The following is a 12,314-nucleotide window of genomic DNA, read 5'->3' as shown; positions in this document are numbered from 1 at the left end:
TCGTAGCCGACCTCGATCTACGGCCTCCAACTGTGGATCATAATCATGATCCTCGTCACCTCTCTCATCATCATTGCACTATTCCTCTTTCTCGATCTTCATAACTTTTCGCCACTGAACCAAATACGCCATCGGCGGGAAGGGATTAAATTCGGCGTCGTTTGGAAAATCCGCCTTCCTGGCGATTTTAAAGCAGATCCAGGAGATCGTTCATCATCCTTCGGCATAGGACGTAGTGGTGTTCTCTGATGGAGCGGAGAGAACCGCGGCGGAAAGGCGAGTGGGAACGGGAACGTGGTGGGAGGCGGGCGGGAAAAGGAACGGGAATGTAGCGGACGCAGACACAAGGGTATTTTTGGAGTTTTTTATATTTTGGCTACTTTTCCTCAATTTTGAAAAGTTAGGCTATAAAGCCAAACCCAAACTTAAATTGGTTAAATAACACTACTACAAAATACCTAATAGAAGTCGCTATATTTGCGTCGGGTACATTTTTGAGCGACGCATAACCTTATTTTTTAGAGCTCGTTTGACATGGAAAAGATTAAAATCAATGCATTTTAATTTGATTGGGCCACGTGGCCTGGCATCGCTCAAAAAGCAAGCGACGTGGGGCGTCGCTCGCTTTTTGAGCGACGCCAGGCCACGTGGCATGGGGCGTCGCTCGCTTTTTGAGCGACGCCAGGTATCTGAGCGACTCCAGATACACGTGGCGTGGCGTCGCTCAAAAAGCAAGCGACGCCCCCCTATTTTAAAAAAAAATGCATAAGTCTCGAGATTTTCTTCTTCTTCTTCTTCTTCGACATTTTCTCTCCAAAAACCCCAAAATCCTCCATTGAAACCCACCTCCACCACCATTACATATCTCCACCGACCACCTCCACCACCATTACACATCTCCAGCACTTTACTCCGGCCGGCGTCGTGGTTTTGGTGAACGTTTTCGGTCGTGACGCACGGGTAAGAGATTAGTTTTAGTGGTTTTTTTTTGTTTTTTTTCATTTCATGATGTTATGAGTAAAGATTCTTAGGTTTTTTTATTGATTTCGGTGTGAAGGATGTACATTTGTTGTTATTTACCGCCGTCCATTTTGATCTTCTTCATCATGCTATTCCGAGAAGCAAGAACGCCGCGAGCCATCAAGGGCCGCCGCTCGAGAAAGAATCACCGGGAGAGAGAGAACACACACCGGGGAGTCGGAATCTCACAGAAATTTGGTGAGAAAATCAAACTCAAGTTGGATTTTTGGAAATCTAGGGTTTTGCTCTTAGATTGGTAATTTTGATTTCTGGGTGGGATTTGTAAAATTGAAGTGGATTTGATATGGATTAGTTTGTTTGAGTTTCTCATGAATTTTGGACGAAATTGTAAATTTAGGGTTTATGAATGTTTGAAATTGGGGGTTCTTAATTTTGAATGTGATATGGAGATTCTGAGATTATTTTCATGATTATTGGATTGATTTGTAGTTGGGTTTGTGACTACTACGGATTTTTGGACGAGTTTGGTGTTAGATTTGAACTTGGCCGTGTGTTTTGTTATCTTGGCCGTGTGATGTTAAGTTTAGAAATCTCAAATGTGAGCTAGTGATGATTATTGTGGATTTCGGGTATTTCCTTGAAATTCATAAAAGAAAACAAACGATATTTGTTTTGCTAGGAATTATTTTCTAGTTTCATTTTGGATAAATGAAGTTAGATTTATTCAAGGAAGAACAAGCGATTACTTCTCGGGTTTTGAGTTTATCGTAGTTCTCGTTCGAGTTTACACGTTTTGATCCTCTTCATCATGCTATTCCGAGTGATCTAAATTCCGTCCTCTCAACGTAAGTAGTAACTTTTTTTTTATCGTATATGACATTATACAACTACAATTATATTGTGTATTTAGACTTATCAAACTTATCTTATGTAGAGCGTTTGGAAGATATTTTAACGTGCCGTTGAAGGTCACTTGGCATAAGGAAAATGTACTATAAAACATACATAATTTTAATATAAACATGTTCATAAAAATGATGTATTTTATCATAGGGCCCGAAACAACCTTCAAGTACGGAGTGCGGATATTTTGTCTTACTCATGATGAAAGATTTTTTTAGAGGGAGATCATTCCATGATACCCTCGCACATATAAGTATCTAATATTAATAGGGTTTCTTAGTATGTTATGTATGTTTATTAATATGCTTATTTATTTTGATTTCAGTTGCGATCGTTGCAAACTTACAGTGATACCGAGATGGTCGAACTTCGACAAGATTATGCTAGAATTATTGTGGATGCACTACTACAAATGTTGGATTATACAACCCACTTTCTACAACGCTTATGACAAGCGTTGTAGAAACTAGTGATTCTACAACGCTTATGACAAGCATTGTAGAAACTTGGTGTTTCTACAACGCTTATGGATAAGCGTTGTAGAAACTTGGTGTTTCTACAACGCTTATGGATAAGCGTTGTAGAAACTTGGTGTTTCTACAACGCATATGGTTAAGCGTTGTAGGAACTTGGAGATTCTACAACGCATATAGTTAAGCGTTGTAGAAACCTGGTGTTTCAGATTTCCCACAACGCTTTAAAAATCCGTTGTAGAATCCACGCCGCGGCGTCATGTGTTTTATGCCGCGGCGAGAACTTACTACAACGCACAGTGAACGCGTTGTAGAAAAATATAATCCGCCGCGGCGAAATTCATACCTCGCCGCGGCGGGTGGTTTCTACAACACTAAACAAAAGCGTTGTAGAAACTCGTCGCCGCGACGAGGTATATTCTCCGCCGCGGCGAGGTGGATATCGTGGCCAAGCAGTTTTTTAAGAAACTGTCTCGCCACGGCGAGTGAGGAATCTCGCCGCGGCGAGTTGTTCCTACAACGGTTATAATATCCGTTGTAGGAACATCTCGCCCCTGCCCCGCCTCCACCTCGCCCAGCCCCGCCTCCACATCGCCCAGCCCCGCCTCCACCTCGCCCAGCCCCGCCTCCACCTCGCCCCTGCCCCGCCTCCACCTCACCTCTCGCTCGCCACGTCCTCGCCTCCACCTCGCCCCCTGCCCCCACCTCCACATCGCCCAGCCCGGCCTCCACCTCGCCCAGCCCCGCCTCCACCTCGCCCCTACCCCGCCTCCACCTCGCCTCTTGCTCGCTACGTCCTCGCCTCCACCTCGCCTCTCGCTCGGCACGTCCTCGCCCAGCCCCGCCTCCACATCGCCCAGCCCCGCCTCCACCTCGCCCAACCCCGCCTCTACCTCGCCCTTGCCCCCGCCTCCACCTCGCCCCTGCCCCGCCTCCACCTCGCCTCTCGCTCGCCACGTCCTCGCCCAGCCCCGCCTCCACATTGCCCAGCCCCGCCTCCACCTCGCCTCTCGCTCGCCACGTCCTCGCCTCCACATCGTCCAGCCCGGCCTCGCCTCCACCTCGCCCAGCCCCGCCTCCACCTCGCCCCTCCCCCCTACTCCACCTCGCCTTGCCCCGCCTCCACCTCGCTTCTCGCTCGCCACGTCCTCGCCTCCACCTCACCTCTCGCTCGCCACGTCCTCGCCCAGCCCCGCCTCCACATCGCCCAGCCCGGCCTCCACCTCGCCTCTCGCTCACCACGTCCTCACCTCCACATCGCCCAGCCCGGCCTCGCCTCCACCTCGACCAGCCCCGCCTCAACCTCGCCCCTACTCCACCTCGCCCCTGCCCCGCCTCCACCTTGCCCTTGCCCCGCCGCCACCCCGCCTCTCCCCCCTACTCCACCTCGCCCCTGCCCCACCTCCACCTCGCCCCTGCCCCGCCGCGGCGAGTGAGGAATCTCACCACGGCAAGACGTTCCTACAACGGTTAGAATATCCGTTGTAGGAACACCTCGCCATATTTTCGCCGCGGCGCGTTTTTTAGGTTTTTTATGTTTTCACTATAAAAGGCCGTTTTCAGTTTTTTTTCTCATTTTTGCCAATACCCACACATGAGACAACCATTTTCGGCCGCATCTCTCCAGTTTTTTTCTTCCAAAATCCCTCGCCACGTCCTCGCCGCCCCAAAATCTCGCCGTCGCCTTGTCCTCGCCGCCAACTCTCTCTCGCCTTGTCCTCGCCTCCATTTTTCTCTCGCCGAGTCCTCGCCGTGCTTCCTCTCGCGCCTCTCTCTCTCTCTTGCCGCCTCATTGTAAGGTATGATTTTAAAAGTTTTTTAAGGTAGTTATTGATTTAATTTCGTGTTGTTGATATGGATTTCTTGTTGTTTACCCGAATTGCATGTAGTTTGATTTTCTCTTTTTAGAACAAGAAATTAGGGTTTAGGTTAGTGGAATTTGAATGAGTGAATTTAGGTTAGTGGAATTTGAATGAGTGAATTTAGTGAAATTAGGGTTTTGTTGATATGAATGAATTTGAATGAGAATTTGAGTTAAATTGAAATGTCCGAATTGTGTTTGACATATTGTTACATAGGTTAGTGGTTAAAATGGTTATGTATATTAATGTTGAGATTGAATTGTTTATGAATTTGTGATTGATCGAATTGTTCATGAATTTGTGATTGGTCGAATTGTTTATGAATTATTTGTGATTGTTGGAATTGTTTTAATTTGTCATGTTTAAATATATATATTGTTGGAATTGATATATAATTTGTTATATGTTAATTGTAGAATTGTTTATGATTATGTTTTGTAGGAGCTTGAAAATGCGTCGAACTAAAAACACGGCGGGCTCCAAGGCTCCGAGCTCTTCCAGAGGTCAGAGTAAAGGAAAAAGCAAGCGACCTCGTCAACAGTCTCTCGAAGAGGAATATAACTCGAGTATCTTTGCTAGCAAGGTCGCGGAGGAACGCTACGACAAAATCTTGCCGCGTAACATTATCCATGAGAGAGGATTCAATGTAAGCAATACGTCAGATATAGGAAAGCAAATCCGCAACAGCATAGTTGGTCATGATTGGGGGAGGTACTGTGTTGTACCCGAGTTCGATTCGAACGTCAACTTCGTGTACGAATTCTACGCAAACTTGCCGGACTCCCAAGGTGATGTTGTGACGGTCCGTGGGAAACCGGTCGATATGAGTGTCGAAGCTATCAACGATCTTCTTTGGACCCCAGATGTGCCTTTCGAGAACGAGGGCTATCGACAATGGCTAAGAAGTTGCAGCCATCAGGAGATGTCGCAGGTGTTGTGCATTCCGGGAGAGGATTGGGTCACTGAAAAAGGAAAAAGGGTACTCAAGCGTGACCAACTCACCAGGATCGCTAAAGCGTGGATTTACTTTGTTTGCGCTCGTCTCTATCCGATCATGCACTTCACCACTCTCGACGAGGATCGTACCCAGGTGTTGTTCTGCATTGTTAAAGGCCTTTCCATTAACGTCGGTCGATTCATCTATACTTGGATGAAGAAACTCGACTATACTAATGAACGACACGGTTTTCCATATCCGTCGATCATTACCGGCCTTTGTACAAATTGTTGTCAATGGTGCCCACAAGAAGAGTAGTAGTGTCTATTTATGTACATTTGATGTCATATAGTCCTACGAAGACTCTTGCTTGTAATTGCGTATTCATTTAATAATAAAGTTGAAACGTTCATTCAATCTTCCTTATTTGAAGCTTTATGATAAAACCTTAGTCTTTTAGTCCATAAACAAACTTAACAACTTACGAAGAGACAAATGTAGATTTGCATGAACAAACTCTTCGTAGTTTGCTTAAAACGATATATTCGCAATCTTAGGGTCAAAGGACTATTGACCTCAGTATGATTGTTAGAAGAATCTATGATGTCTGGTTATGAGGCATTGAGAGTTGGAGACTCTATAGTTCTTCTAGGTATCTTCCGAAGGTACTGAATTGACCAGTGCACTTCTAGAGACAAGATAAGAACAAACCATTTAACCTCTTATGTCTCGAAGTCACTATGTATGAATTGCATCATGCTTACCTTAATCCTGAAATGAGACATGCCATTTCACACCTTAGTATTCTCATTTGAGAAAGTCAAAGTTCGGACTCACTATGTGATTCCGAACAAGGCCTATTGGTGAAGTACTAAGTTGTGAGTCTGTCATGAGTAACTTTGTGAAGTTCTCATAGATATGGAATTCATGTACAAGATTGCTGAAATGCAATGTATGCCACCTCATGCTTTGTTCCTTGGAGCGTGAATAAATGAACTGGCCAGTGTCCAAATTGAGTCCTGACTCTTTTGGATGAAACAATGTGACTTGTTAGCTCCTCGTCAATACATTGTTTCTAACTTATTCACAAGCGACAAAGGAGTTGAGGAAATAACAGCTAGAAGGGTAAAATGGTAATTTAGTAAATCCCGACTAGCTGATGACATTCATGAAGGGTAAACATAGATAATATTCAGTGGATCCGCTCATCATAATTAGGTCGATTTCTTGAGTAGAAAATAAATTCATTTGAACCGAGAGATTTTCAGTGTCAGCTCTTTAGTGGAGTTAGTTGGCATTAAGCTAAACTTGGAAAAGGTTTGTGAACTTTTGAGTCCAACTGTTTAGCTCAAGCTTTGTTCATTTGGGTCCATGAGGTCACTGTCGCGAATCACATCGATAGGAATAGTTAAACTGGAAGCTAAGTCAAAACAAGAACGAAAATAGTCAAAAGGGTATTTTTGTCTTTTGAGACAAAGGATGAAATGAATGTCAATAAATTTTTTGACAAGTTCATTTGGTGACTTAATGTCACTCGGCCATAACTTGATTATTGGGCCTTGTGAATTAATTTCATTTCATAAGAATTTTATTGAAAATTCTTAATGGGCTTTTCTCATGTTGTCATGAACAAATGAAGAAGCTTCTAGAAGCTCCTTCTAGATGAGAATAGGCGCCCATAATACCCAAGGAAAGAGAGTTTATTTTGTGCATAAATGTATGTCGATACTTGCCAAAAGAAAAAAGAGGAAACAAATTTCCTCTATGAGGAAAGTAGAATTTCGGCCAAGAGAGAGTCAAAGGCATGGAATAAAAGAGGAAACTAATCCCTTGGGGATGTGCATGAGATTGGCGCCCATTATGGAGAATTGGGCAATAAGGGATTGCTCATAAAGGCTTGGAAAATAAGAGGAAACTACTTCTTTCCAAGGCCAACCCTTCTCCTATAAATAGGACCCTCATTCCTCTCATTCTATTCATTCAACATAAGTTAGAGATTGAGAGACTCTCTCTCTAGACATTGTTGGCCGAAAATCCTCTCTCTCTCTCTCTAGTTTATTTTCGATTTTTTCTTGTCTTGGCACCTAGGTCCTCACTCGACCTAGTGTTTAGCTCTGCGACTTCGAGACTCGTTCTTAAGTCGTAGCGTTTAACAGTGCCCACTCACTGATTCCTTCTTTTCGAGTGATTTAGTGATAGAAACTTTCGTGGTTGCTCGAGGTGCCGAGGAAAGAAAGAGAGACGTGCTGCGAGGGGAGACGAGCGTTGCAAACTTTCCAAAAGCTTCTTCAAGGTTCAAGCTTCAAGAAAGGTTAGTAAACTCTTAGCTCATATTGATTTTTAATTACATGTACTTGCTTCTTTGTCTAGGTTAGTAAAAACTGTTTTTACTTGAAAAGAAATTTTTTAAAATTTCGCCGCTTCCCGAAGCGTTTAATCTTTTTATTAAACCCTAGATCATTTCCAACACAAATGCGAGGGTACCACGCTCGAAAAGGGATACGATCAACAGTCCAATGGGGCCTATTACGGATTCCATTATCGAGCGGTACAAGATTAGGAAGAATCCACAAGCGGAGGAAGCGGAGGAAGAGGGGGAAGAGGGGGAAGCGGAGCCCCTATTGCGCTTACCAGCACCTCCGGTAATAGACCCTGCCACCATCGACTACATTGCTCATTGCTCCAACTATCTCGTCGGGGGGTTCCAACATACGCAACAGTACATGCACCAACAAGCGGAGTATGGCGCCTCTCACATCAATCAATTGAACGATCTCTACTCTCGGTTGGACATCAACCAAGAGAATCAGGTGTTATTTCCTCCATATCCTCAGTACTCCGACTATCCGTACGCACCACCACAGTGGCCACCATATATGGCACCTCCTCAATATCCGGCGAACCCACCACCACCACCACCGAATGACGATCAAATTTCAAGAACCAACAACACCAACTCTTCCATATAAATTTCAAACTCTTTTAAAATTTAAGTTTCAGTTTAAGACTCGCTTGGTTTGTTTATATTTATGACTAGATTACTGTGTTTTATTTGTGTGTTTGAGACTTTAGTCTTTGTTTGAGACTCGTTTGGTGTGTTTTATTTCATATATGTTTGAAACTTGATGTTATATGTTTAAGACTAGTTTGGTTTGTTTTATTGATTGTAGAAATTTTAATTGAATGATCATTTTTAATTGGAGAACATGTTAAATATTGGAAAAAAGTGAATGATTAGGTGGTAGAGTGTTTCTTCGCCGCGGCTAGGTACCTTTCTCGCCGCGGCGTGACTATTCTCGCCGCGGCACCGTATAGTCCCCGCCGCGGCGAGTGCTCTACGCCGCGGCTAAAATATTACTTCGCCGCGGCGAGATTTTGATTTTTTTAATACCGAGAGTCTGTGTTTTTTAATAACTTGTCTCGCCGCGGCGAGGTGATATTACCGCCGCGGCGAACTACCCTCGCCGCGGCATGGAATAAACGTTGCCGCGGCGAGGTTTCTACAACGCTTGTTTAATCGTTGTAGACAGGTTCTCGCCGCGGCAGAATTTGTATACTGCCGCGGCGAGATTTTGATTTTTTGAATACCGAGAGTCTGTGTTTTTTAAGAACTTGTCTCGCCGCGGCGAGGTGATATTTCCGCCGCGGCGAACTACCCTCGCCGCTGTTGGAATCGATCTAGGGTTTGAGAAAATAATTAACGCTTTGGTAAGCGGCGGAAATTTAAAAATTTTCTTTTACAAGTAAAACAGCTTTTACTAACCTAGACAAGTGCAAGTACATGTAATTAAAAACCAATATGAGCTAAGAGTTTACTAACCTTTCTTGAAGCTTGAACTTTGAAGAAGCTTTTGGAAACTTCGCAACGCTCGTCTCCCCTCGCAGCACGTCTCTCTTTCTTTCCTCGGCACCTCGAGCAACCACGAAAGTTTCTATCACTAAATCACTCGAAAAGAAGGAATCAGTGAGTGGGCACTTTTAAACGCTACGACTTAAGAACTGTTGTCAATGGTGCCCACAAGAAGAGTAGTAGTGTCTATTTATGTACATTTGATGTCATATAGTCTTACGAAGACTCTTGCTTGTAATTGCTTATTCATTAATAAAAAGTTGAAACGTTCATTCAATCTTCTTTGTTTGAAGCTTTATGATAAAACCTTAGTCTTTTGGTCCATAAACAAACTTAACAACTTATGAAGAGACAAATGTAGATTTGCATGAACAAACTCTTCGTAGTTTTCTTAAAACGATATATTCGCAATCTTAGGGTCAAAGGACTATTGACCTCAGTATGATTGTTAGAAGAATCTATGATGTCTGGTTATGAGGCATTGAGAGTTGGGGACTCTATAGTTCTTCTAGGTATCTTCCGAAGGTACTGAATTGACCAGTGCAATTCTAGAGACAATATAAGAACAAACCATTTAACCTCTTATGTCTCGAAGTCACTATGTATGAATTGCATCATGCTTACCTTAATCCTCAAATGAGACATGCCATTTCACACCTTAGTATTCTCATTTGAGAAAGTCAAAGTTCGGACTCACTATGTGATTCCGAACAAGGCCTATTGGTGAAGTACTAAGTTGTGAGTATGTCATGAGTAACTTTGTGAAGTTCTCATAGATATGGAATTCATGTACAAGATTGCTGAAATGCAATGTATGTCGCCTCATGCTTTGTTCCTTGGAGTGTGAATAAATGAACTGGCCAGTGTCCAAATTGAGTCCTGACTCTTTTGGATGAAACAATGTGACTTGTTAGCTCCTCGTCAATACGTTGTTTCTAACTTATTCACAAGCGACAAAGGAGCTGAGGAAATAACAGCTAGAAGGGTAAAATGGTAATTTAGTAAATCCCGACTAGCTGATGACATTCATGAAGGGTAAACATAGATAATATTCAGTGGATCCGCTCATCATAATTAGGTCGAATTCTTGAGTAGAAAATAAATTCATTTGAACCGAGAGATTTTCAGTGTCAGTTCTTTAGTGGAGTCAGTTGACATTAAGCTAAACTTGGAAAAGGTTTGTGAACTTTTGAGTCCAAGTGTTTAGCTCAAGCTTTGTTCATTTGGGTCCATGAGGTCACTGTCACGAATCACATCGATAGGAATAGTTAAACTGGAAGCTAAGTCAAAACAAGAACGAAAATAGTCAAAAGGGTATTTTTGTCTTTTGAGACAAAGGATGAAATGAATGTCAATAAATTTTTTGACAAGTTCATTTGATGACTTAATGTCACTCGGCCATAACTTGATTATTGGGCCTTGTGAATTAATTTCATTTCATAAGAATTTTATTGAAAATTCTTAATGGGCTTTTCTCATGTTGTCATGAACAAATGAAGAAGCTTCTAGAAGCTCCTTCTAGATGAGAGTTGGGCGCCCAAAATACCCAAGAGAAAGAATTTATTTTGTGCATAAATGTATTTAGATACTTGCCAAAAGAAAAAGAGAAAACAAATTTTGCATATGGGATGCATAAAGAATCGGCCATGTTGAGAGAAAAGGCAAGCCTTGAACAAAATAGGAAACAAATCAAGGCTTCTAGAAGCCCTAGCTTGGCCGAGTGTCTCAATAGGAAAGAGAGGAATTTGGCTCATGAATATGTGATATTCCATAGAAGAGGAAACTACCTTATTGAAGGTGAGACCTCTCCTATAAATAGGAGCCTCATTTCCTCACATTTCATTCCACATAAGTTAGAGATTGAGAGCTTCTCTCTCTAGACCTTGTGGTGGCCGAAAATCCTCTCTCTCTCTCTAGTTTATTTTCGATTTTTCTTGTTTTGGCACCTAGGTCCTCACTCGACCTAGTCTTTAGCTCTGTGACTTTGAGACTCGTTCTTAAGTCGTAGCGTTTAAAAGTGTCCACTCACTGATTCCTTCTTTTCGAGTGATTTAGTGATAGAAACTTTCGTGGTTGCTCGAGGTGCCGAGGAAAGAAAGAGAGATGTGCTGCGAGGGGAGACGAGCGTTGCAAACTTTCCACAAGCTTCTTCAAAGTTCAAGCTTCAAGAAAGGTTAGTAAACTTCTAGCTCATATTGGTTTTTTAATTACATGTACTTGCACTTGTCTAGGTTAGTAAAAACTGTTTTACTTGTAAAAGAAAATTTTTAAAATTCCGCCGGTTACCGAAGCGTTAATTATTTTCTCAAACCCTAGATCGATTCCAACAAATAGTATCAGAGCTATGGTCAAAGATTAGCATGTACATGTTTTTAAAATTATGAGCTTGAAAATCGTTTTCGAAAGTTTACTAATTTTGTGACAAGTTTTGAATTGTAATCTTAGATTTTTTTTAATTTAATGCTCTTGTCTTTAAATTAAAAAGCATGTTGTTTTTCTATGAGTTTGGGATGTTTTTAAAACATATTAGAATCAGTTCTAAAAGTTTTTAATTTTTTATATTGAAAAACGTGTTTTAAAGGTTTGAGAAATTTCGGTAAATTTTGTGACTAGTTACTTTGTCTTTCTAGTTTCTTTTATTTACCGTATTCGTTTTAAGCTTGTTGTTTTTTCTTTTATTTTATTACCCTGCTAATAAAACACAAATAAAAGCTTTAAACAACATCTTAAAACGTTCCGTTACACTCGATTCTTTTTCGCACCTAAAAAGGACCAAGCTTTAATTTATTTCTTTTTCTTCGAGCTGGAGTAAATCCGCATTAAAAGTGGCATAACTCTCCGCTCCGAAATCTAAATTTAATGATTCTTAAATCAAATTAAAGCTCTGTCTGTCCTCTGTCCAATGCCACCGGGTTCGGCTCAAAAGGACATCGGAGCCGCCAGATATGACGATTTTACTCCGAGGTGCGCGGCTGTCTGAAACTCCAGTTTTTTAGGAATCCGGATTTTCAAACCCCACTACCATGAGTTATAGAACTCTAATTAGAAAACTTTCTTGAGAAAAAATGTTTTTCATATGATTATAAACATGATGTGTAAGATTAAAATGTTTTGATTTTTGAAAGTTTAATTGAAATTGAATTTTTACAAAACTAGTTTGAATTTTGAAAAACCGTTTTCACTTTCAAACTTGAAAATTTTTTGTCATCCAAATCAAATAAATTTTCAAAATGTTTTCAAAACTATATCTATATCACATATGTTCAAAATCTATATGCTCTTGAAAATTTGAGTGGGAGGTCTCCTTG

The sequence above is a fragment of the Urtica dioica genome, chromosome 7 (genome assembly GCF_054948205.1).
Source record: "Urtica dioica subsp. dioica isolate 48M chromosome 7, U.dioica_male_clone48M_v1_H2, whole genome shotgun sequence".
In the NCBI taxonomy this organism is placed as follows: Eukaryota; Viridiplantae; Streptophyta; class Magnoliopsida; order Rosales; family Urticaceae; genus Urtica; species Urtica dioica.
Note: the sequence above shows the minus strand (reverse complement) of the source record.